General features: G+C 36.7%; 1 pseudogene; it reads left to right on the top strand.

The window, feature by feature from the left end:
* Positions 1–829: 829 nt before the first annotated feature.
* LOC121313828 lies at positions 830–21644 on the top strand (annotated as a pseudogene).
* Positions 21645–24294: the final 2650 nt, after the last annotated feature.

Genomic DNA, 24294 nt, shown 5'->3' with positions numbered 1-24294 from the left:
TTTTACATATTGTTATATACTATGCATTAGTAGATAGATAAGAAGGCAGTTAATTTAAAACATATATTTAGTGTCAAATGTTCGTTTTTGTGGATGCAGCATAAATTATTACAAATTAATTATTTCGTCTATGGAAATTCTTTTACATAGATCAGTACAGTTTATTTACGAATTGTTTGGCAATTGTTGATGTTGACTTGTCGATACAAATCCAATAGCTGTCAAAACCAGCACAAAACAAAACCTTTACACTGTATAACGACGACTTCTCTCTGTAAAATAGAGAAAATAAAATAGTAACAATTCTCTTTCTTCATCCATGATGTTAAACTACTGGCAACATTCTGTTTTTGTTTTTATTTATTTATTTATTTATTTATTTATTTGATAGTATCTTTTAACCGTAAATTCATTAGGGTATTTCCGATAAAGGCTGCTGCCAGTACGTAGACCAAGTCCAGTGAGAGACTAATATATATATATAATATATATATAAGCATCATATATATATATATATATATATATATATATATATATATATATATACTATATATATAATATTCCCCACGAAGCTAATCTTATATTAGCCAATATATATATTATCCGGTGCTTCGATTAGCATATTAATCGGTTAATAACTAAATAGTTGATTGCATATATCTGCATTTACTACAATCAAAGCAGACTTTATTCATTTTAAAACTGTGTTGGTAAAAATTTAGTTTTTATGTTTAAGTTGGATGGACAAAGTTAATTTCAACTGAGTAGACTGTGCAGTACAGCATAGATTTTTCACGATTCCTTCATTTGCATGGTTTCAGGCAAGTAAATGTCTTTGACTAGTGTCATAAGCTGCGACTATAATGTTTTGTTTTATTGATGTTAGTGCTGTTAATATTACATTACTGGTCAAGTTGTTTATGTATACCGATTTTTACTAGTTTATATTGTGGAACACCGGTGGGACAGCTGTTTTGACAGATGTTTACCAGTTTCATTTTTTTTTTTTTTTTTAATGTCAAACCCGGTAGCCCTAAATATAATGTAAAAAATAAATACAATAAGGTTGTTCATAAGGAGCCATAAGTGTTATATACAGTATGTTTGCATCAAAGTAACAAAAATCCACTCGGTTCTTGTGCATTATTTTTTTGCTATTAAACTCTTTCATGGATTGAGGTTGTTCTGTGAAAAAATGTGTTACATTTACTGAAACAAAAACGCATTTAAAACGACCAAATTACCGTTGGGCTTATGTTATTTTAGATCAGATTCGATTGATTTTTTTAAATGTATTACTATGCAGGACAACCACTACCGATTAATCAACTAATGCCCCAAAATTAACCAATCAAAATTTAATTTTCTATGATCATTTTAGTTCTGTAAGCCTTTTAAGTACATGCATCCCATATAAGTCTGTTATAATGAGATCAGCTGTCTGCAACCTGTTTCTTTCCAAGTTCCATACTGGAGCTCTGCACAGACTTCATTTAAACCAGAGATTAAGTAATTACACTTGACTTGTGTTCTTTATTATAGAGAGCCTTGGCATCTCTTGCGGCATAATGTTGCAATTTCTTAGAGCAGTAACTAGGAACCCAGACGAAATGTAAGCTGTAAATCTTATTTCTTATCTACAAATCATATACTGGCTATGGCTATAATTTCATGAATTTAACATAATCATAAATACTGTTGCCTTAAATGCCATATAACTTTTATTACTGTGCTTTAATATAACTCACTATTCTTTGAAGTGTATTCAATTTATCATTTTATGTACAGTACTGTGCAAAAGTTTTAGGCAGGTGTGAAAAAATGCTGTAAAGTAAGAATGCCTTCAAAAATAGACATGTTAATAGTTTATATTTATCAATTAACAAAATGCAAAGTGAGTGAACGGAAGAAAAATCTACATCAAATCAATATTAGGTTTGACCACCCTTTGCCTTCAAAACAGCATCAATTCTTCTAGGTACACCTGCACACAGCTTTTGAAGGAATTCTGCGGGTAGATTGGCCCAAACATCTTGGAGAACTAACCACAGTTCTTCTGTGGATTTACGCAGCCTCAATTGCTTCTCTCTCTTCATGTAATCCCAGACAGACTCGATGTAATCCCAGACAGGACTCCTTGTTCTTCTTTACGCTGAAGATAGTTCTTAATGACTTTCGCTGTATGTTTGGGGGTCGTTGTCATGCTGCAGAATAAATTTGGGGCCAATCAAATGCCTCCCTGATGGTATTGCATGATGGATAAGTATCTGCCTATACTTCTCAGCATTGAGGAGACCATTAATTCTGCCCAAATCCCCAACTCCATTTGCAGAAATTCAGCCCCAAACTTGCAAGGAACCTCCACCATGCTTCACTGTTGCCTGCAGACACTCGTTCGTGTACCGCTCTCCAGCCCTTCGGCGAACAAACTTCCTTCTGCTACAGCCAAATATTTCAAATTTTGACTCATCAGTCCAGAGCACCTGCTGCCATTTTTCTGCACCCCAGTTCCTGTTTTTTCTTGCATAGTTGAGTCGATTGGCCTTGTTTCCACGTCAGAGGTATGGCTTTTTGGCCGCAAGTCTTCCATGAAGGCCACTTCTGACCAGACTTCTCCGGACAGTAGATGGGTGTACCAGGGTCCCACTGTTTTCTACCAATTCTGAGCTGATGGCATTGCTGGACATCTTCCGATTGCGAAGGGAAGTAAGCATGATATGTCTTTCCTCTGCTGCAGTAAGTTTCCTTGGCCGACCACTGTATCTACGGTCCTAACCGTTGCCCGTTTCTTTGTGCTTCTTCAAAAAAGCTTGGACAGCACATCTGGAAACCCCTGCCTGCCTTGAAATTTCTTCCTGGGAGAGACCTTGCTGATCCAGTATAGCTACCTTGTGTCTTGTTGCTGTGCTCAGTCTTGCCATGGTGTATGACTTTTGACAGTAAACTGTCTTCAGCAACCTCATCTTGTTAGCTGAGTTTGGTTGTTCCTCACCCAGTTTTATTCCTCCTACACGGCTGTTTCTGTTTCAGTTAATGATTGTTTTTCAACCTACGTATTGAATTGATGATCATTAGCACCTGCTTGGTATAATTGTTTAATCATACACCTGACTATATGCCTACAAAATCCCTGACTTTGTGCAAGTGTACCTAGTAGAATTTATGCTGTTTTGAAGGCAAAGGGTGGTCACAGCAAGTATGGATTTGATTTAGATTTTTCTTCTGTTCACTCACTTTGCATTTAGTTAATTGATAAATATAATCTATTAACATGTCTATTTTTGAAAGCATTCTTACTTTACAGCATTTTTTCACACCTGCCTAAAACTTTTGCATAATACTGTATATGAGGTATGTTAGTAGGTGAAACAGAAAGCTGACTAATTTTGATTATTCCAAATATATTGTGTATCTTGGATATACTTGTTGGTGTTGAGTTTTCTTTGTTCTAACCTAATGTATTGCATTTCCTCTTTTGATAAAGTGTTACATTAAAAACTGCAAGTACAGTTGTACCTGGACCCACTATAAACACCAGGGGCTGTGGTATGAATTGTGTATAGACATGTAATGATCTGCATTCTTTGGATGGCTGAAATAAAGCTGAGGTTCACCAGGGCTGTCAGAAGGTGGCATTGTGTTCTCTCTACAGCAGCCTAATTGGTAAAACTAAAACTGTAGTAACTATTCTTACTAGTCTATACTAGTCTTCATCCTTCCTCTGTTCATTGTGGTCTTCATTTACCTTTCCATCCTCTTCCTCCATGTGTATAAGTGGAAGAAGGAGCTAAAAGAAGCCTATTCCTATAACCTATGGGATGGAGCAAGGAAAACACTGGCAACCTTGTGGGACAGGCATGCAACAATATGGCATGGTAACCACTTTCTCTCTTAAACTATTAACGGTTGCTTACACTACCTTTATAATAGTTCTATGGGTGCCATTGTGGAAATGTTTTTCAAAATAAATCAATCAATATATAATGGAAACTGGCACAGCAGGAATTGGATTGCAAAAGAGGTTGCGCCACGTTAGTAGCCAAGTTACAATATAATTTCATTTTTAATTATTTGTCCTTCCTCACCTAAAATATGTTTTACTCTGTATGGATCAGAGATTTCCCTTGACCTGATTGGTCAATACAAAGGCTTTAATTTCTGGTAAACACTTGCGGTCTTCATCTTTCAAACTATGTTTAATCACTGTTCCAAGTCAATCAGCCGGAAAATACATAAATATAGTCTTGTTTATTTTATCTTTTTTCTGCGTGTTGAAAGAAAATCCCTATTCTTGTACACACCCTCTGAACGTTGTCTGAAATTGTACACTAATTCTTCTTCCTCGCCATGCTATCTATTTAAATTTAGTAGCAAATAAAGTTTAAAAAAAATAAAATAAATCGAGAATAGTGTTTGCTGACAGCGGCAATACAGTAACCACAATAGCAACCTGGGGTGGAAATTTTGAGTAACTTGAACCTAATGCCAGACAATATTATTCTACATATGCGCCACAAAAATTACCACTAGAACCTCCGCGTTTGTGCTCATATGAAAACCGCCGCCAGCAGTCATTATGACGCTACATTTTAAACAACATCAATATTAAAATGAAAGACATTATCCGATACAACTCAAAAGTACAGGCACATCATATCAAACATCTGCACAGCCGAAATGACATATTTAAATGAACAATTAAACATAAAATGGTTTATTTTCTAACTTACCACATATAAAGCACTACTTAAAAAATAAAATAAACATTTTAAAAGAAACTAGTGTGTTAACAGGTACAGTCTGTAAAACAGCGTTCTTCAATTGGGGGCCCACAAGAGACTTCCATCTGGCCTGTTTGATGTCAGCTGCAGTGCTGCCAAATGGGTAGTTTTTCAGCAAAATATGTCTTTTTAATTAAGTTTTGCGGGAAAATCACATTAATTTACGGGGTTTTAATGTGAAACAACTAAATAGGCTTTTAAATTGACGAAGCCCTTGCCCATTGCCCTTTCTCTTTAAACGCAGAATGAAGAATGAGAGCACAACATTTTAATTAATGATTAATATATTCATTTTAACACAGTTAACAATAGTGATTATAATAAAGTGTGTCTTGCATTTATTCTTTTTTAAGTTATAGATTAATCGCTTATTAAAATGTTACATCCTCGTTTGCATGCAGTGGCTTCATTCCGCACGCAGCAAAACATGTACATTAAACCAATTTTACTGCTAATGGCTAGCAGGGATCAATCAAATTCTTAAAGGGGAAGAAAATGTCGGGGATAAACACTGAAAAACAACAATTGTAAATATAATAATAGTATTCAAGTTATATTTACTAACCCCATAAAAGGAAATATTTAATATATTAGCTACTTGTTCACACATCATGAGCACCCTGTGGCCCGCCAAGATTTGGACATTGCCTTATCTGGCCCTCCAGTGAATGTCATTGAATACCCTTGCTGTAAAAGGACCAGGAATGTGTGTATGCAAACAGTTTAAACATAAAAGGGATATTTTTAAACGCCAGCAGCATTGTTGTGTTTTGTTCGTTTGTTTGTTAGCTAAACCCAACATAAGTTAATTCAAATTTTATACCACTGCAACGCTAAAACCACACAGAATCTAGGCATGTGTCAATAAAGCTTTGGTGTAAATTACACCAAATAATTTTTCTGTTCAACAAACAAAGGTGAGGAAGATTGAAACTACATGGAAAGGAGTTAAGATAAAACCAAGCATAGTAAATATTATTTGCATACTTTACATTTTTTTGTACCAGGTTAGATAAAATACCCAGTAAAACCGGTAGATTTAATATACACATGTAATCCTACCATTTCCTGTAGTTTGTTTTACAAACCTCAGCACTGACCGTGTTAGCTAAGTAAATACTCTCTTAAATGCATTTTTCTTTTAGGGACCTGAACCTATAATTTCTTTTTTTAAAGAGCAAGTGGCTGCCAGGGGTAAACTCCAACATCTTTATTTATTTATGTTTTCAACTCACAGTGCCTGCACTACAGTACTTTTGTTTCATAATACGCATTATATAGTATAGTATTACTGTTTAGGCAAGTGGTATGATATCGTCAGCAGAAAACATAAAAAAGAACTAGGAGTGCATTTGGAGAGTTAGCGGGTCTTTGTACAGAGGAACAGCTTGTTAGGTTATGTACTAGCTGCAGAGCAGAAAGCAAGTATAAAGATCTGATAGCTAGTCTGACAGAGCAGCTACACCAGCAGTGGGCAGTCAAGGAGTTAGAGTAGTTTGTAGTAGACTCCCAGGTGGAATTGCACGTGGCCCCACTGGATAGACAGAAGGAGGTGGGTGGACTAAACGACTGCTTCCTGACCCAGTGTGTGAAAAACTGAACAAGGCACAGAGCAATTTTAGATCAACCAGGACCTGCTGTGTAATATAGAAGTAGCAGAGCCACTGGGTTAAGTGATCATAACATGGTTACATTCGAAATTACCTGCTATTCCAGGCAAAAGGCTGCACAAACTGAAGTGTATAATTTCCGAAAGGCTAACTGTGAGGGGATGAGACAGGAACTGAGAGAAATAAACTGGGCAGGGAAATTGGAGGATATGACAGTTGAAGTTCAATGGAACAAGAGGAAAAAATTGGCAAGAATATAGGAGTATACTTAAACAGGTAAAAATAGATGTTAGAAAGGCCAAAAGTAAAATAAAAAGAACTATTACCAGTGGTGCTAAACATAACCCTAAAACATTCATGCTATCAAAGTAAAATAAATGTGAAAGAGGAGGTTAAGGTATAAAGGGATTACTATGATACCAAGATTTATGAGGACTGAAATATCTGATGTATTAAACTAATATTTTTGAATGTTTTCACCACACAGGTCTTAAAGATTTCATCATCAGTGAAGTAGAGGTACTAAATAAGCTTCAGGCCCAGATGAGATTTATCCAAGGGTGCTTAAGGAAACAAGGGTAGAAATATACAGACCATCGGTTACTGCCATGAATAGTTCTATAGAAACAGGTAAGGCTCCTCAAGACTGGAAGCTTACAAATGTTGTGCCATTATTTAAAAATGTGGATAAGACAGGCCCAGGTCATTATAGACCTATTACTGTAACTTCCATAACTTGCAAACTGATGGAAGCAGTATTAAGAGGTAAGCTTGAAGACTATTTTTACAGAAACAATATTATAAGGGATAGCCAGCATGGGTTCAGAAGAGGGAGATCATGCTTGACTAACCTGCTTGACTTTTTTTGAGGATGTTATAGCTAATGTAGATGATATAATTTACCTTGATTTTCAAAAAAGCCTTTGACAAAGTCCTGCGTGAAAGACAAACGTAAATTAAAATCAGCAGGAATACAGGGAAGGAGACATTTAAAACCTAGATTTACCTCTTTGCTGAGAAATGTAAATAGTCTTGACATAGACGAGCTAACAACAAACAATTAATAAAACCATACTGTATTATTAACCCTAAAATGGTAGAAATTATTATATCACAGAATGCTTCATCATTGGTTAATTATCTACTCTAAAAAAAGGTTATAGAATCAGAACTGCTAATCTACTTATCATCCAGCACACATTTACAGCACACCATAAGGTGTAAATATTGGCATTTCTCGATATTTTGCCACATAAAAAAATTATGTTTGTCCACAACTCTCTTTTGTATCTTTGTTGAATAATCCTGACTAGGGAATGTGACTTAACTTTGGTTCTATGGTGAGGACAATTATATATGTTTTAGATGAGAGTAGCAGTCCACAATGGAGAACCAAGATTACATTTTGTGCAAAATCTGGCACTGGTTAGCAACCTCACAAAAATAATAATGCTCTCCATCGTGGAAAGTCTTTGGTGACAGATAGATACTGTATGCTTTTTTACTATAGAAATAGGAATGGTGCACTTGGATTTTAATTGCCAAGCCTGGTTTCTAGCACGATTCTACAGAAATTCTCAATATACGTTTCCAGAACTTTTTACACAAACTGCAGTCTAAATAAAGTGGTACATAAGGCAAATGAATTTAACGGCGGGCCAGTTGACCCGTGGGCAGTCATAGAGTGGGCCACTTGCAGTGTCTCCAGCCAGCCCAGAAAAATTCACACAAATAATGTGTTGGAGCATGACTCGTGGCATACCGTGTGCCATGCTGCGCTCGTTAATCTCAGACCTCTGTTTTGATCCTCTTAACTTCCCGTACTTCATTGTCTGCTGCTGCATTGTTGAGTGGACGCAAGATCAGAAGTAAAACAATACCGGTGAAAAGCACCACATGCGCAGGAGTTTTGAATGGTTCTTTTGATACAACCTTACTGGCAGGCTGAGTTTCACACGAAAGTAAAACGAAAGTGTTTATGTATTAGTTACATTTGTCTACTGGAGTTTGTCATAATTATTTTGTTTACCTATATAGTGCTTAAGTGCATACGTTTTTTTTTAAAAGCATAATATTTAATTTAAAGATGTAGTTTAAAGGCACAGTTTGTATTGTGGAGGAGTATGTTTGCCAGAAGAAATCTGAGTTATTTGCTTGTTAATAAACCATGTTTCTATAATCTGTGCGGCCTATTGAGTGGATATATGCGTACTTTATTACAGTAGGCTACTTTTAAAACATAGTTTATTGTACTGTACCAGTACTAGCGATCTTCGTGGAGTTCGTCAATTCATGGATAACGTCACTGCTTTGGAAACCAGTGGCAAGTGACCAGAAAGCAAACTTAACCCTACCCTCGCCTGGCAGTCTGAGTGAAAAAGCGGTTACAAATTAAAAACTCATAGCTGTAACTTTCTTGCCTGTTGGAAGAGGGATATATTGTTATGCATACTAATTTGTGTTTTTCACTTATTCTGGCACGAATTATCATCTGCTGTGTTTACATGAGATGCAAGTAAAATCCAGTTGGCTTGTATAAAGTGAATTGGGGGGAACCAAAAGGTTTTTGAAAATGCAAACATTTGTGATAAAAAAAAAATTAGTATTCTGTATCACTACTGAAACCATTATATTTCAAGTGGTAAAAAAAACCATCAAAGCTAAGAAAAAATCTTTCTATACATCTGTGGAAGGGGTGTGGGTAATTCACTGACTAGGAGACAAACAGGTGTAATTGAAAACACCACCCAGGTGCCCTGTTTTATTTGAGAACAGTTCTTGCTTTTTCCAGCAGAGGGCACTGTTGACGGTGGGCTGCCTATCAACGATGATAGACAGCACCACGGAAATACCACAGCTGGTACATGAACAGCAAGTGCACTCACAGGTGCTCAAAGAAATAATAATGAAAACAGAAGGCGAAAAGAACAATGGAAAATAAAACAGTAATAAAACTACAAATAAAAGGTGCTGCACTCTGCAGCGTTATCCCGGTCGCCGCTACCCGCACGACCCGGATCAACGTCCTACTCTGTAGGCTAACTAGCCTGCTCTTTTACAATACGTCGGGGTCTGCCCAAGGGTTCCCCGCTCTCTCTGTCTCGCTGTGAAACTCTTTGTTTTACCTGATTCCCGGTCCTGGATCACAGCTTCCGCACTCTCGTTGCATTTAAGTGGGCAGACCTGAGGAAACAGCAGAGCATTTTTTATAGGGCTAGCAATCTGCCATTCAGAGAGGGGGAAAGTCCACACACCTACCTTCCCACCTCCCCGTGTCACTGCCATGACTCACAGGCGGTTGTTGGAAGACTGCCGCCCTCTTCCTGCAGTATTGTGAACACGCCAGCAGAGTCAGCACAGATCTCTCCCTGCTACAACATCCTATGTAGTAAAATAAAATAACTTGGAAAAGATCTGTGATGGCCCTTTCTTGGTAGGTTTTTACTTCACAATGACTCTTTCTAAACAAAACATTTATTTAAAGAGGGATTTGTTGTCTTCCTAAACATATTTTTAATAATTTTGTATTTTATTGTTGTTTAAAAATGCAATTAAAAGTTTTTTGTTTGAGTTATTTCAATATAAACTTAAAAAAATACATAACAAAAACTCAGAGTTAGCTTAGCGTACAATGATCATGTTATTATTATCATGTGCGCGCTCTTGTGCAGTAGCGTGGCTAATGCCCAGTTGGTAGCAACTATTAGCTGATTGCATGTGACATAATGCCTCTCTTTACCCATCAATGAAAAGTCAATGAAGAAAAACACAGCTTTAAGGACGATTGGAAGGACAATGATCTGTGTATCTTACCATAATTTGCTAACGCTAAATCTCTGTGTCAGTTTGATCGTGACTTTTGACCTCTCCTTAAGGTTAAATGTAAAATTAGCTTATAACTCTGTACCGTGTGTAGATAGGGTCATTGTTACTATGGTGTTTAAAGTTATAAAGCATCTTGATAATGAACTAATGCAGTATTTTGAATTGAAACTGCTCCACAAAACTAATCTGTTGCTGACACTTGTGCTGCAATGCTACAGCTTGCCAAAATTTCCAACTGGTACTGAGCTTGGAAGCCGTAAAATTGCCTAGAAGTTATTGTTATTATTATTATTATTATTATTATTTATTATTATTATTATTATTATTATTATTATTACTGATAAAAGCAGTTGTAAAAGTACAGTAAAATCAGTAGAAAATAAGATCAGATTCTAAATAATCAAAGAAGGGAAAAGACAAGGCGGGCAGCAGAGTTTTGGATGAGCTGGAGTGGACAGGGTGACACCAAGGTTCCTGGTGGATTGGGAGGGAGAGAGGGTGTTTCAAGAAGAACTGAGATAGAGAGATCAGTGGTGGGGGTGGAAGAGGGGGGGAGAGTGGGAGGTGTAATGTCAATTTTACTTATCAACAAAGTATTGCAGTGCAGTTTAAATGCTTGAATTGAGGCCTCTGGATTTACTTGAAATCTTAAAGGAACTGATGTAAATTTAGATCAGTGCATCTCCAGTCACTAAAATCAAAATTCCTATATCAAATCCATGTACAGCCCATTGTAATTTGCTCTGTATCTGCCTAGATATTCTCCAAGTGAACCTACACCAAAGAGTCACCTAAGCAATCCCCACATTCTTCATCATCTGTGCAACCAAAGTGTGGCCTACAGTACAAGCTAGACTTGGAATGCCTACAGTAAAGCAATCCTAATAAAAACAACCTCTAAAAAATTACACTAGCCAGCCCAGTGTTTCCTACAGCAAATCTTCCTGAGCTTATTGTGGAAATTACTGGCTTCTGCAAGCACTGCAGTAGCTAAACGTGTAACAGAAGGCTGGAGTATTAAAGTCATGGCTACACAAAGTGGTGTACCTAATCATCTGCAGAGATTTACAGTGTATGCTCCTTGATGTAACTGGTCCTGTTGTGCGAGGAAGCCAAACGGTGGGAAAAACAATAAGCTTCATACATTTTGCAGTTGGAGGAGGGAAAAAAAATGTGCTAAAAACCAAGTAGTTCTTTACCATGACGTTTCTGGTTAAAAACGCATTTTTCCCTTGCCATGGCGTGTACAGTCTAATTGCGTGCATTTCTGTAAACTGATATATTGGTTGTGACTGAAAGCGTATTATTATCATGTATTTAGAAAGTTATGTTTCAGCTTCATTAAATTTGATAATGGCTGTTTCACACATGGTTGCAGCGTACAGCCAGCAGAATAAGTCTGGCGGCTCTAACAGGGAGTGGAATTTTAAGGTTGTTCTCTTTTGCTGTCGACAGGTTACAAAATCCATGGCCTGGAAAAGATTCCAGACAAAGGACCAGCTCTTATTATGTATTATCATGGAGCCATTCCAATAGACTACTACTACTTTTTAGCAAATGTCATTATTCAGAAGGGAAGGACGTGCCACTCTGTAGCTGATCACTTTCTTTTTTAAATTACCAAGTAATTTTTATTTATTTATTTATTTATTTATTTATTTATTTATATTTTAGTAACTGTTATTTTTTTCCCCCAATAATGTTCTACAACAGCTTTGAGGAAGTTGTTTTGATATTTACATTTTGTGACCGCATCTGTTGGTGAATAATATATAATACATACTGTAATTGTCCAATATTCAAATACTGTACATGCACAATATTTTGCTGAGAAAGGACTAATTATTGTTTTATGGGAGGAAATGGTTACTTGAAACACCATTTGGTCCTTTCCAGTAATTACTATGGTAACGCTGCTTAAAAAAGTATTTCTAACAAGAGCAGTCAACTTAAACTACTTAGCCAGAAATTATACACCTGGGAGTGTACTAAAATTAGCTAGTTGCTTAAAAAAAGATAATACTAAGAGAGAGAGTGGCTATTTAAATAACCATTCAATAGCCTGTATTTAACAGGTATAATTAGTCATCAATTATTAAATAATCTGTCCCGGTTTTGACCTTTGAAAATCTGGTCACCCTAGTGTTGTAGCATTCCTCACAGTGTAACTCCTGCTTCTGGAAATTAACAATCTATTGAACTGTACTAGAACAGTACTTCAAATTACACACTATGGAACACAATGTTTGTTCCTGGGTAGTAAGTGTTATTTCCTAATTGCTTATGCCTCAAAAGTATAGAAAATGGCTATTATTCCCCACAAACTTTGCTTTTGTGACCAGGACAGTGATATTTTGAAATGTACCTATTTCCAATGAGAAAACGGTCTTTTCGTTCACATAAAGTAAAAAAACAACAACATATGAATCCACATTAACATGTATTTATACTAAAGTAATACAAAAATGACTACAAAAGATTTAGAAGTGAGTAGTTTTTCGGGATTTACGATTATACTGTAAATCACTTTCACGAATCAGCCCCCAAATGCAGTCTCCCATCATGTTCTCGTTATACTGTCCTTGGTAGCGGCGTTCAAAGTCACATATGTGCAACATATGAAATGAACTGAATACTTAAAAGCAAAACAATAGGCAAGTGTATGTTACTAAGCTGTAACAATAAAGTAACAGACAAACTATTGTTAATAAAACTAACACATTAAAGCAAAACAACATGGTCATAAATCTTAAATCACTATGCACTATAAAATTAGCTAGAGGGTGTGTTTCGGGCTATCACAATGAAAGAGGCAAAAATAGTGGGCGTTATGTAGGGTTAACATAACTTTAATAAACTAACTGTCAAGCTAAGTTAACACAGCACCCTTATACATGTTACAAAATGCAGCCGCAATATACAAGACATGCACGTTTTTTAACAGAATGGTGAAGCAACTCACCAGATTGGGAAATGCCAAATTGCATAGCGACTTGTGTCTGATTCAGGTTTTTTTCAAGAGAACAATTTCCAACTTTGTGTAGCAAGAGAAACAATACTGTCCTTCGAAGTGTGTGCCATCAGCTGACTGCTTCTTGGCATATATACAGAATAAGTACAAAGTATAAAAAAAAAATTGTATCTATTTTAGAGCAGAGCTGACTGGTGGTTCCTGTCTTCCTTTCTAGAGCTACAGCAGTATGGATTGTTTACTAAAAGCAGCTCTCATAGGGCAGCTGCTGCTTGAGGTGTTCAATGTCATCCATGGGCCCCAGCAGGAGTGTGTCTGAGCCCTGAAGAATGGTCACCTGTTAGCAATTTCACCTGGCGGAGTCCGTGAAGCTATTTTCAGTGATGAGAATGTGATGTGGGGGCAAAAGATTTGCCCAAGTGGCCATCGATGCCAAAGTGGTAAGTGGTAGTACAAATATGATAGTTAAATAGAACACGGATGGAAAGAAGGTGGTTGGCAGGGATGGGGTTAATCCCCAGCATACCAAAATACATGTGAGAATGTGGCTGCTCTTTAACGAAGCAATTGGTGCTAATATGGAACAGCCACATGCTACGAGAACTTGGAACAGCCACATGCTACGAGAGCTTGAAGCTCCATTAGGAAGAGGACTTGTAACATAGTGGAGTGCTGTCAGTAAAACCATTGAAGGCTTTGTCCAGTCTGGTTAAATTAAAAAGAGCGGTTTTGTTGGGGGGGAACAAACAAACAAACCACAAAACAAAAGCCTATTGGAGACCTAACTAAAGGGTTGCGGCAGCTAAACCGTTTCTTTTTAACTTAACCAGGCTGGGCACAGCACTTCTCTCTGTTACCATCTCTCCGGTAGCCCTCTCCCTAGTGGAGCTTCAGGTTCTCTTTTTATAGCATGTGGCTGTTCCGTATTAGCACCAATTGCTTCGTTAAAGAGCAGCCACATTATCACATGTATTTTGCTAGGCTGGGGATTAACCCCATCCCTGCCAACCACCACCAAAGTTCATTTATCTCTTGTACTGTATATATGTCACACTTTAGAGTTTTTCATGTAGAAAACTGCTTGTACAGTTGTAATTTAACTTGGTTTAGCGTTAAAGTTATATGGAAGATATATTCATGTTCACATGTTGTTACAATAGACAGAGGTCATCTTGATGCTAATTACATATTAACAACTGTGGAGGGCGTGGTACTAACATCATTGTTTAGTAATTGCCTAGATGCATAGAAAAAAACAGGATCATGTTAATGCAGGAAGGTTATTCCTGAGGGTCATGCAGGATTAAGAAGGAAAATCATCAGAGGATCATTCCTCATTCCACTTCAGCAACTCCGCATGCAAGCTTCTTAACATCTGTTGAGTGAACAGAGGCAATTGGCTTGACAGCAAGAACAGAAGCTACAGTGAGATGATATTCAAATTGGGTTGAAAAAGGGGGTAACACTGATAAAAATCACTTGAGATATTTCATGTGTTCATATTTACATCAAAATTAATAAAAACAAAATAACCCCCTTTTTTCTTTTTTAATTACAGAAGCTTCACCTACTTTTATTCCCAGTTGAAATGATAAATGGCTTTAGTTAAATATAATAGTCTTTTATTTTGAAAAACTGCACAGAGTTGACTGTCTGTAAATCTAAGGGAAATACTGCTCTGTTACTGATGGAGGTTTAGGTGTGAATGTGGCTGTGAAGTTGTTCTTACAAAAAAAATCATCATGCAATTCAGAATTATGGAGGGCAGTCTCAAAAATGGGGAAATTAAGGAAATGAATGACTTCCAAGAGCAGGGCCGGATTTAGGTATAATGGGCCCCAGAAAAAGAAATCAGAACAGACCCTCACCCCACCCCCTTTTCCTTTTTTCTTTTCTTTCGGACGCAACATACTTGTCACACCGATTTTGGCAATGAATTCTGTTCTCTGTCCTGTATATGCAAAGCGGTTCGTCCACACAGTTTTTTTATTATTTATGTATTTATTTGACAGGAACAACATACATTTTTTTACATTTTTGACATGTCATAAGATGTATTGCACCCAGGTTTAGCTGTGAGCTAACTGTCTTTGGCAGTCCCTTGGCAGGTGTATAGAAAGGAAAAAAAATAAATAAACAAACACAAAAATCGAAAACAGAAAATACAAATAAAGTAACATTTACAGAAGAAGAAATTTGAAATTGACAGTTTAAATAACTTGAAGTTATCTCCTCAAACATAATGCAATTGTTCCTTCCAAACAAATACATAGTTATATAACGAAAAGAAAACAGCTAAAATTCATAGCACAAAAATAATAATTAACCTCTCACCCCTGATTTTGATAATTGCAGTACAACAATTGGCAAAATCTACTAATATATTACAGTTAATAATAACATACTAAAGTGCCACTGCAATAAAACAGTATATTTACAATTATAATCACATATTTGTTTTAGCCATACTTTTAGTTTATAAGTACAATCTTTAAATTCATGAGTATGTTCCATTCAGCCTGATGCTTACTATAAAGTTAAAGCGAAAGGCAGATTAGAGTTACATTGATTTTTAATTGGTGGTGTGGGCAGACTGGGTCTGACTTCTTCATTACTTTTCAATTCTTCGGGCCTGTCATTAAATGGACCAGTAGCGCTGCTAAAACCCTCGACGGCAGGGTGATCTGGTTCATTTGTTGTCGTTACTTTATCTTTAAGGGATTTAAAACCGAAATGTGATAGTCTCAGAATTTTTTCCAGCATTCATCTTTCATTAGCTTTCTTTTCCTTTTCCTTTTGTTTTTTTATTTCGCTGCAGTTGTTTTCTGTTCGTCTCTCTCGCGCGCACACTTTCTCTCTCTCCGTCTTACTGTGTGTGCGTGGCCAGTAAGAGACGCCAGTGTTTAGCTAGCATGATAACGGGGCAAGTGAATTGAATTTCAAACTGTAAAATAGTGATTTTTATTTATTAATTTATTTATTTTAACCTGGGCTATGCAATATCTATCTTCACTGTGTTATTATTGTGTATGTTGCGACTCTGCTTGCTGCCAAACAGGACTCCCTGAAAATGGGCTTGTGTCAGATAAGAACATAAGAACATAAGAAAGGTTACAAACGAGAGGAGGCCGTTCGGCCCATCTTGCTTGTTTGGTTGTTAGTAGCTTATTGATCCCAGAATCTCATCAAGCAGCTTCTTGAAGGATCCCAGGGTGTCAGCTTCAACAACATTACTGGGGAGTTGATTCCAGACCCTCACGATTCTCTGTGCAAAAAAGTGCCTCCTATTTTCTGTTCTGAATGCCCCTCTGTCTGATCTCCATTTGTAACCCCTGGTCCTTGTTTCTTTTTTCAGGTCGAAAAAGTCCCTTGGGTCGACATTGTCAATACCTTTTAGTATTTTGAATGCTTGAATTAGGTCGCTGCATAGTCTTCTTTGTTCAAGACTGAACAGATTCAATTCTTTTAGCCTGTCTGCATATAACATACCTTTTAAACCTGGAATAATTCTGGTCGCTCTTCTTTGCACTCTTTCTAGAGCAGCAATATCTTTTTTATAGCGAGGTGACCAGAACTGAACACAATATTCAAGATGAGGTCTTACTAATGCATTGTACACTTTTAACATTACTTCCCTTGATTTAAATTCAACACTTTTCACAATGTATCCAAGCATCTTGTTGGCCTTTTTAATAGCTTCCCCACATTGTCTAGATGAAGACATTTCTGAGTCAACAAAAACTCCTAGGTCTTTTTAATAGATTTCTTCTCCAATTTCCGTATCTCCCATATGATATTTATAATGCACATTTTTATTTCCTGCATGCAGTACTTTACACTCTATTAAATGTGGTTAGCCATGTGTCTGCCCAGTTCTGAATACTGTCTAGATCTTTTTGAATGACCTTTGCTGCTGCAACAGTGTTTGCCACTCCTCCTATTTTTGTGTCGTCTGCAAATTTAACAAGTTTGCTTACTATACCAGAATCTAAATCATTAATGTAGATTAGGAATAGCAGAGGACCTAATACTGATCCCTGTGGTACACCACTGTTTACCACACTCCATTCTGAGGTTTCTCCTCTATCAGTACTTTCTGTTTTCTACAAGTTAACCACTCCCTAATCCATGTACATGCGTTTCCTTGAATCCCTACTCCGTTCAGTTTGAGATTTAATCTTTTGTGCGGGACTTTGTCAAAAGCTTTCTGGAAATCTAAATAAACCATGTCATATGTTTTGCAATTATCCATTATCGATGTTGCATTCTCAAAAAAATCAAGCAAGTTAGCTAGACACGATCTCCCTTTCCTAAAACCATGTTGACTGTCTCCCAGGACCCTGTTACCATATAGGTAATTTTCCATTTTGGATCTTATTATAGTTTCCATAAGTTTGCATATAATAGAAGTCAGGCTTACTGGTCTGTAGTTACCTGGTTCAGTTTTCTTTCCCTTTTTGTGGATCGGTATTACATTTGCAATTTTCCAGTCTGTCGGTACCATCCCTGTGTCAAGAGACTGTTGCATGATTTTGGTTAGCGGTTTGTAAATAACTTCTTTCATTTCTTTGAGTACTATTGGGAGGATCTCATCCGGCCCAGGGGATTTGTTTATTTTAAGAGCTCCTAGTCCCTTTAACACTTCTGCCTCGGTTATGCTAAAGTTATTTAAAACTGGATAGGAACTGGATGACATGTGGGGCATGTTGTCCGTATCCTCCTTTGTAAAAACTTGTGAAAAGTGATCATTTAACATATTTGCTATTTTTTTTCTTCATCTACGATTTTGCCATTTGTATCTCTTAGACATTTAACCTCCTCTTTGAATGTTCTCTTGCTGTTGTAATATTGGAAAAACATTTTGGAATTGGTTTTAGCCCCCTTAGCCATGTTCATTTTTATTTCTCTCTTGGCCTTTCTAACTTCCTTTTTGGCTTGCGTTTGCAGTTCCATGTACTCCTTCTGTGTACTTTCTCTTTGGTCCCTTTTTAACGGTCTGTAAAGTGCCTTTTTTTGCTGAATATTTTTTTTAATTGATCTATTAAGCCATTTTGGCAATTTAGTTTTACATTTAGATTTGTCTACTTTAGGGATGTAATTGTTTTGTGCCTCTAGTACTACATTTTTGAAAAACAACCATCCTTTTTTTGTGGATGTTTTCTCTATTTTACTCCAATCTACTTCTTTTACTCTCTGTTTCATACCTTCATAGTTTGCTTTTCTAAAATTGTAAACCATAGCTTTAGTCATTACTTTAGGGGTTTTAAAAAATATTTCAAATGAGACCATGTTGTGGTCAGAGATTGCTAGTGGTTCCCGGACCTCTGTTTTAGTTATTCTGTCTTCGTTATTTGAAAAGACTAAATCAAGGCATGCCTCCGCTCTAGTCGGTGCCTTGACAAATTGTGTTAGGAAGAAGTCATTTGTCATTTCCACCATTTCAATTTCATCCGTCGTGCTCCCCACCAGGTTTTCCCATTTTATATGGGGGAAGTTGAAATCCCCCATTAGTATGGCTTCTCCTTTGCTACACGCATTTCTAGTGTCATTGTATAACAGATTATTTTGCTCACCGTCTGAATCTGGCGGTCTATAGCATGCTCCTATTATTATGCCCTTTGAATTTTTGTCTGTTATTCTGACCCATATTGATTCGGCTTTGTTTTCTTTGTCCAGGTTTAACACCTGGGCTTCAAGACTGTTTCTTATGTATAGCGCTACCCCTCCTCCTCTTCTGTCCTGCCTGTCTCTCCTATACAGTGTATACCCACAAATATTATATTCGTCCCCATCACTCTCAGACAACCAAGTTTCTGTAACACCTATCACATCATAGTTACTTGTTAGTGCAGTAGCTTCAAGTTCTAGAGTTTTGTTTCTGATACTTCTAGCATTTAGATAAATACATTTAATGGTTGTCTTACCTGAGTTGTTGTCCTTGTTTTGATGCAGTCTCCCTTCTGTTTTTTTGTTGATTTTTCCCCCCTTCCTTTTAATGCCCTTCTAGTTTAAATGTTTCTGAACCTGCTTGAGGATCTTTTCTCCAAGTAGACTGGTTCTTTTTTTATTTAAGTGCAGTCCGTCCCGTCTATACAGATAGTCCTCGTTGTAGAATGTGGTCCAATGATCAAGATAGGTGAAGCTTTCCCGTGTGCACCACGTCTTCAGCCATGCGTTTAGATTAATTATTTCCAGCTGTCCATATGGTCCTTTGCAAGGTGCCGGTAGTACACCAGAAAATACCACAGTTTTGGTCTTGTCTTTTAATTTCCTTCCTAGCTCTCTGAATTTGTTTTGCAGGGATTTTGGTCTGTCTCTTCCAATGTTGTTTGTACCAATGTGACTACTACTGGATCATCTCCTGTTCGTTCTAGGAGCCTGTCCATGTTCTCAGTGATGTGCTTGACAGAGGCTCCCGGAAGGCAGCACACTGTTGTAGTAAGGGGGTCCAGACTGCGAATTGAACTTGCTGTGTTTCTCAATATGGAGTCCCCAACAATCATGATCTCCCTTATTTTTGCTGTCTGGTCATCACTGTTAATAGGGTCCTGGGTGTTGTTCCTTTTGTTCTCTTGTTGTTGGTTCTGCTCATCAAAATTTTGAAGTGACTCAAATGTGTTGGTTGTTTTGATTTCTGGTGGTTGTGTTTGACAAAGTTTCTTTTTTCCCCTGCTTCTGCCTACCTGAACCCAGCTGTTCTGACCTTCTATCTCCCTGGTGGCTTTCAGTCTGTTAGGGGTGATGCAGACTTCCATGAATTGTGGGTGTGCCAGCTTCCCAAGATCCTGTTGCATGCATTGTTTGTCTGTCTAAATATTCATGAATAATAATAATAATAATAATAATAAGAAGAAGAAGAAGAAGAAGAAGAAGAAGAAGAAGAAGAAGAAGAAGAAGAAGAAGAAGAAGAAGAAGAAGAAGAAGAAGAAGAAATCTTCTCTGTTCTCTCTCTTTATCTCTTCTTCTGCTTCTTCTGCTTCTCTCTTCTTCTGCTTCTTCTCTTCTTCTTATAAAATAGACTTTTTTTTTTTTTTTTTAAGAAAATGCATTACGTGACAGTAGCCTGTTTTGATAAATGATATTGGGTGGCAACCCACATTCAAACGAGTTTCAGCAACCAGTTAATAGTAAAATAAATGATGGTTTCTTGCAGCAGTTTGATGAATGATGGTTTTTTGAACATGAGCCCTGGTTTGCTGCAGCAGTTTCTCAGAGGGGATTTGAATAGTTAAACACTGCATCTTGTGATTTGACCATTTGTAGGATGGAAATTCTAATATTTATTGAATGGCTGTTTTCATGTGTTCTCCACTGGGTATTAACTTACAATTCTAAAGCAAACAACATTAATAAGGAAAAAAGTAGAATGGGCCTCCAAGGCTTTCAAAAGCCCACATACTGTAGTGTTTGAATTGAATCACGTTAAGGACACTGAAACACCAGTCCATTATTGCAACAAGACACTTGCATTGATGTACCACGTAAATGTAAGATTGCTGGCTAAAGAATGTTTTCTTTTTCTTCTTTTTAGACCATCATTCCTGTGTTTACACAAAATGTTCGGGAAGGATTCCGGTCACTTGGAAGCAAAAGTAAGTAAATTATGCTGTGTTTGTTTAAATCCTTTTCAGAAGTACACTTCTGAATCACTGTATCAGAAAGACAGTTCAATACAGTTCTGCAATTACCTTTTTAAGAATTATACTTATTTTTCTTCAAAACAAAATACAGATGTGTGCCTTGCAAACATCAGTTTGGAAACACTTTAATAAAACCAAAATGACCTGCTGATGATATCAAAATATGTTAATACTGACCATACCATTTAGCATTGCACACACATTTTGGGACAATGCATTTATAATACTAGTGTAAAAAATGATACCAACTACAGTATATACTGATGTGTTCATTTTAATTTTCTTATGTGTATATTTTAAACAGAGTTGTATCGATGAGTTTATGAAAAATTTCGATTACCAATCGTTCCCATATATGGAGGGTTTCCAGTCAAATTTCTTTACTTGGGTGATCCTATTGCACATGACCCTAATCTAACTACAGCGGGACTAGCAGATAAGGTAAGACACTTTTTATTTATTTACTGTACAGAATCTAAGGAAAAGAAGATCTAAGAGCTGATCCTGACATGCTTATTTTGTTTTCAGTGCTGTGGCAGAGATATATGTGTGTCAATGACGTACTTGTTACCTTCAATTTCAGGTAAAACTAGCTGTGCAGTCTCTAATAGACAGACATCAAATCATACCGGGAAATATCTTCCGGGCCCTATTAGAGCGATTCCACAGAAGACATATAAAGAAGACTAAATATGTTTTGCTGGTGGAATGGAGACTTGTACAGTTAAACTCATTGTAATATGGCCACTTGAGCTTAATGTGATTATGCCCTTACTGTGACATCAAGCTGAGAATGTTGCTAGTGTTGGCAAAGGAAATGGACAAACCAAGATAAGATTATTTATTTATTTAATGAAACTTGTAGGAAATGTTTGTTTTCTTTATTTGTCGGTCTTGTCTAGAAATTATCTTTCAGGGTAACAAATTTAAAATCAGTATAACAAAACCAAAAAAACTTTCAATGCAACATGTTGCATCACAGTGGATCTGTCTGTATCTATATGAAATGTACAGCCTGGACTAGCGTTATCTGACCTGGAACTCTACTCTTGTGGTACTAAAAGCGTATGGTATAGAAAGTATTTGTCTGCTATATTGTTGAGTTGACAATTGACTGGAAAATAAGCACCCCTTGTAGAAAGTTACGCAACATTTGTTTAATAAGTCTGATTGTAATTTATATTTCTAAATGGTGCATAAAACAAAAGTATATATAATACCTTTTTATAAACAGAAGTTTTAAAATTGCTTTACATGTGTTGGTCATTTAAGCAGCCAATTGATTACTTTATTAGACTTTCTACCTTGTCCATGTATCTAAAACGGTCTTCTTTTTTGTGTGCCACACGTTGTTCCCAAAACACATTCATTGTCAGCACATTTCCCAGTCCTATTGGATAGGTTGGGATCTGCCCTTTTTTGAAGAGTTTGTCTAAACTGTAATTTAGAAAGTTCCGGGATAGCTGCTACTTACTTGGTTCGCAATGTTCGAGCCATGACCTAGAAAAGTTTGTAAGTAACAGCTGGGGAAAAAGCATGATCAGATACCTGACTATAAGACCAGCAGTATCAGCTGTAACCTGGGCATGAAGGTCATTTAAGGAATGACAAACTTATCTGGAGCATATCTGATCACTGGTCAATACTGTGTGATGATTGATAGGGGAATACACTGATTGGGAACTGTGACATCTGAGAAGCGTTAATCAACACACACAATAAACAAGAAACACAGTGAGCTAGCTGGATCGACCAGGAAAGTGTGCAGGGTTTGAAGGTTGAATTCCACAAAATACTGGGGTGTGTTTCTAATGAAGTGGATCCCTCTTTTATGTTGTGACCTTGTTTTAGCAGATGCCTCATGGGGGACTCCACATATTTTGTACAGTGCAGGCTGTTGTACAAAAACACATACATTTAATTAATAAATCTACATTGCACAGGATTTAGCAGTGCTTTAATTTAATCAGTGGGTATCCTGACTATCACAACTTTGCTCAAACATCACCAACACATTGCCAGACTGAATTAACATTTTCTTGCACACAAAAAGGCAGTCTCCCTCTTTACAATCTGAGAAGCAAGCATTAAAGAATTACAAAATATTGTTTAGTTTATAAATGAATGTATTACTTGTTGTACATAATTCCTTGTATGGTCTGTCTTGTTATTGTTGTTATTTAAAAAATAAAAAACAAAAAAACTAAAACCTGTCTTTTATATGTTGAGGTTTTGTGAAGGAGCCAGTTACTGGTATTGTAGGGATTTCTTCAGGCTGATTGGAGAAAAAATTGAATATCCTACCATCTGCAGCTAAAATTCACTGTGTACTGAGATACTTGCAATCAAGGCAGGTATGAGATAAAAAAGTGAATGCAGTCATATTTGTAAAACATTAGCTACTTCCTGAACAACAAATGATAAATCCCTATTATTATGGCTACAGAACCATAACAGATCCACCAAATACAATGTTGTGTTTTAAATTGAACTGCAACAATAAAAAAGATGGGGAAAAAAGGAGGTTTATCAGAAAGAGAATCTTCGTAGCACTTTCCACAATCTTCAACGAATATGCATCTGAAGCTGTGGTTTCTGCGGTCGCAAAGATATCTAGCAGTCAAACCCAACCATTAAAAAATGACACAAAAGTGATCAAATCCCCCATAAAGTGTAGTTTTAATCCCCAAGTAAATCTCCCGCCTTTCCCAGGGTCTGCAGTAGTAGATTATCAACCTATTACAGTTTTCTGGATTCTGTGTTGCCTCAACCCACATATTGTTCCCACCTAAATCTCTACTATGTACTGACATTGTGTGCGCGAGTCACAAAATGATGGCGTTAGGTTTGCGGATTGCAAGGTTTAGAAACAATGTTCAATATTGATTTTAATAAAGCAAATAATATAGTTTGCAATGGTGTCCTTGTCAATTGTTAGCTCTATAAAACAGTGGGGATGGTTAGAAATACATTAGGTAGGAGTGACAGAACTTTTTTGTTTGTTTTTGGTAACTTCACCTCATTGATATACTTAAATATGAATGCATATTTTAGTAATGTAAATCAAAATCATACAAATGCTGCACTGAAGATGTGAATTTTAAAAATGCTACAAAAAAACATAGACAACATATATAATGGATACATTTGTACATTTTTCATACAAATGTGGGGAAAAACACATTTTATTATATTACCTCAGTGAACCATTTTTTAATGCATTTTTGGAAAATTGTTATATCAGCATGTAGTGACAATCAAGTACCGTGTAATCCTGAAAATAGGCGCACTCATCCATGTGCGAGATAAAAACATCTGATTGTGTGCAGGACTACAGTATTTTTAAAAAAGAGTTGACAAAGAAAAAATAAAACAACTAAAGCTGATCTTTTTATCAGTTTTCGAATTGCATCGTCCAAGTCGCTGTCTAGCTCCATCTCCTCTTCTGACAGTTCAAACAATTGGGA

The sequence above is a fragment of the Polyodon spathula genome, chromosome 4 (assembly GCF_017654505.1).
Source record: "Polyodon spathula isolate WHYD16114869_AA chromosome 4, ASM1765450v1, whole genome shotgun sequence".
In the NCBI taxonomy this organism is placed as follows: domain Eukaryota; kingdom Metazoa; phylum Chordata; class Actinopteri; order Acipenseriformes; family Polyodontidae; genus Polyodon; species Polyodon spathula.
Note: the sequence above shows the minus strand (reverse complement) of the source record. Positions and strands in the feature narration are given on the sequence as shown.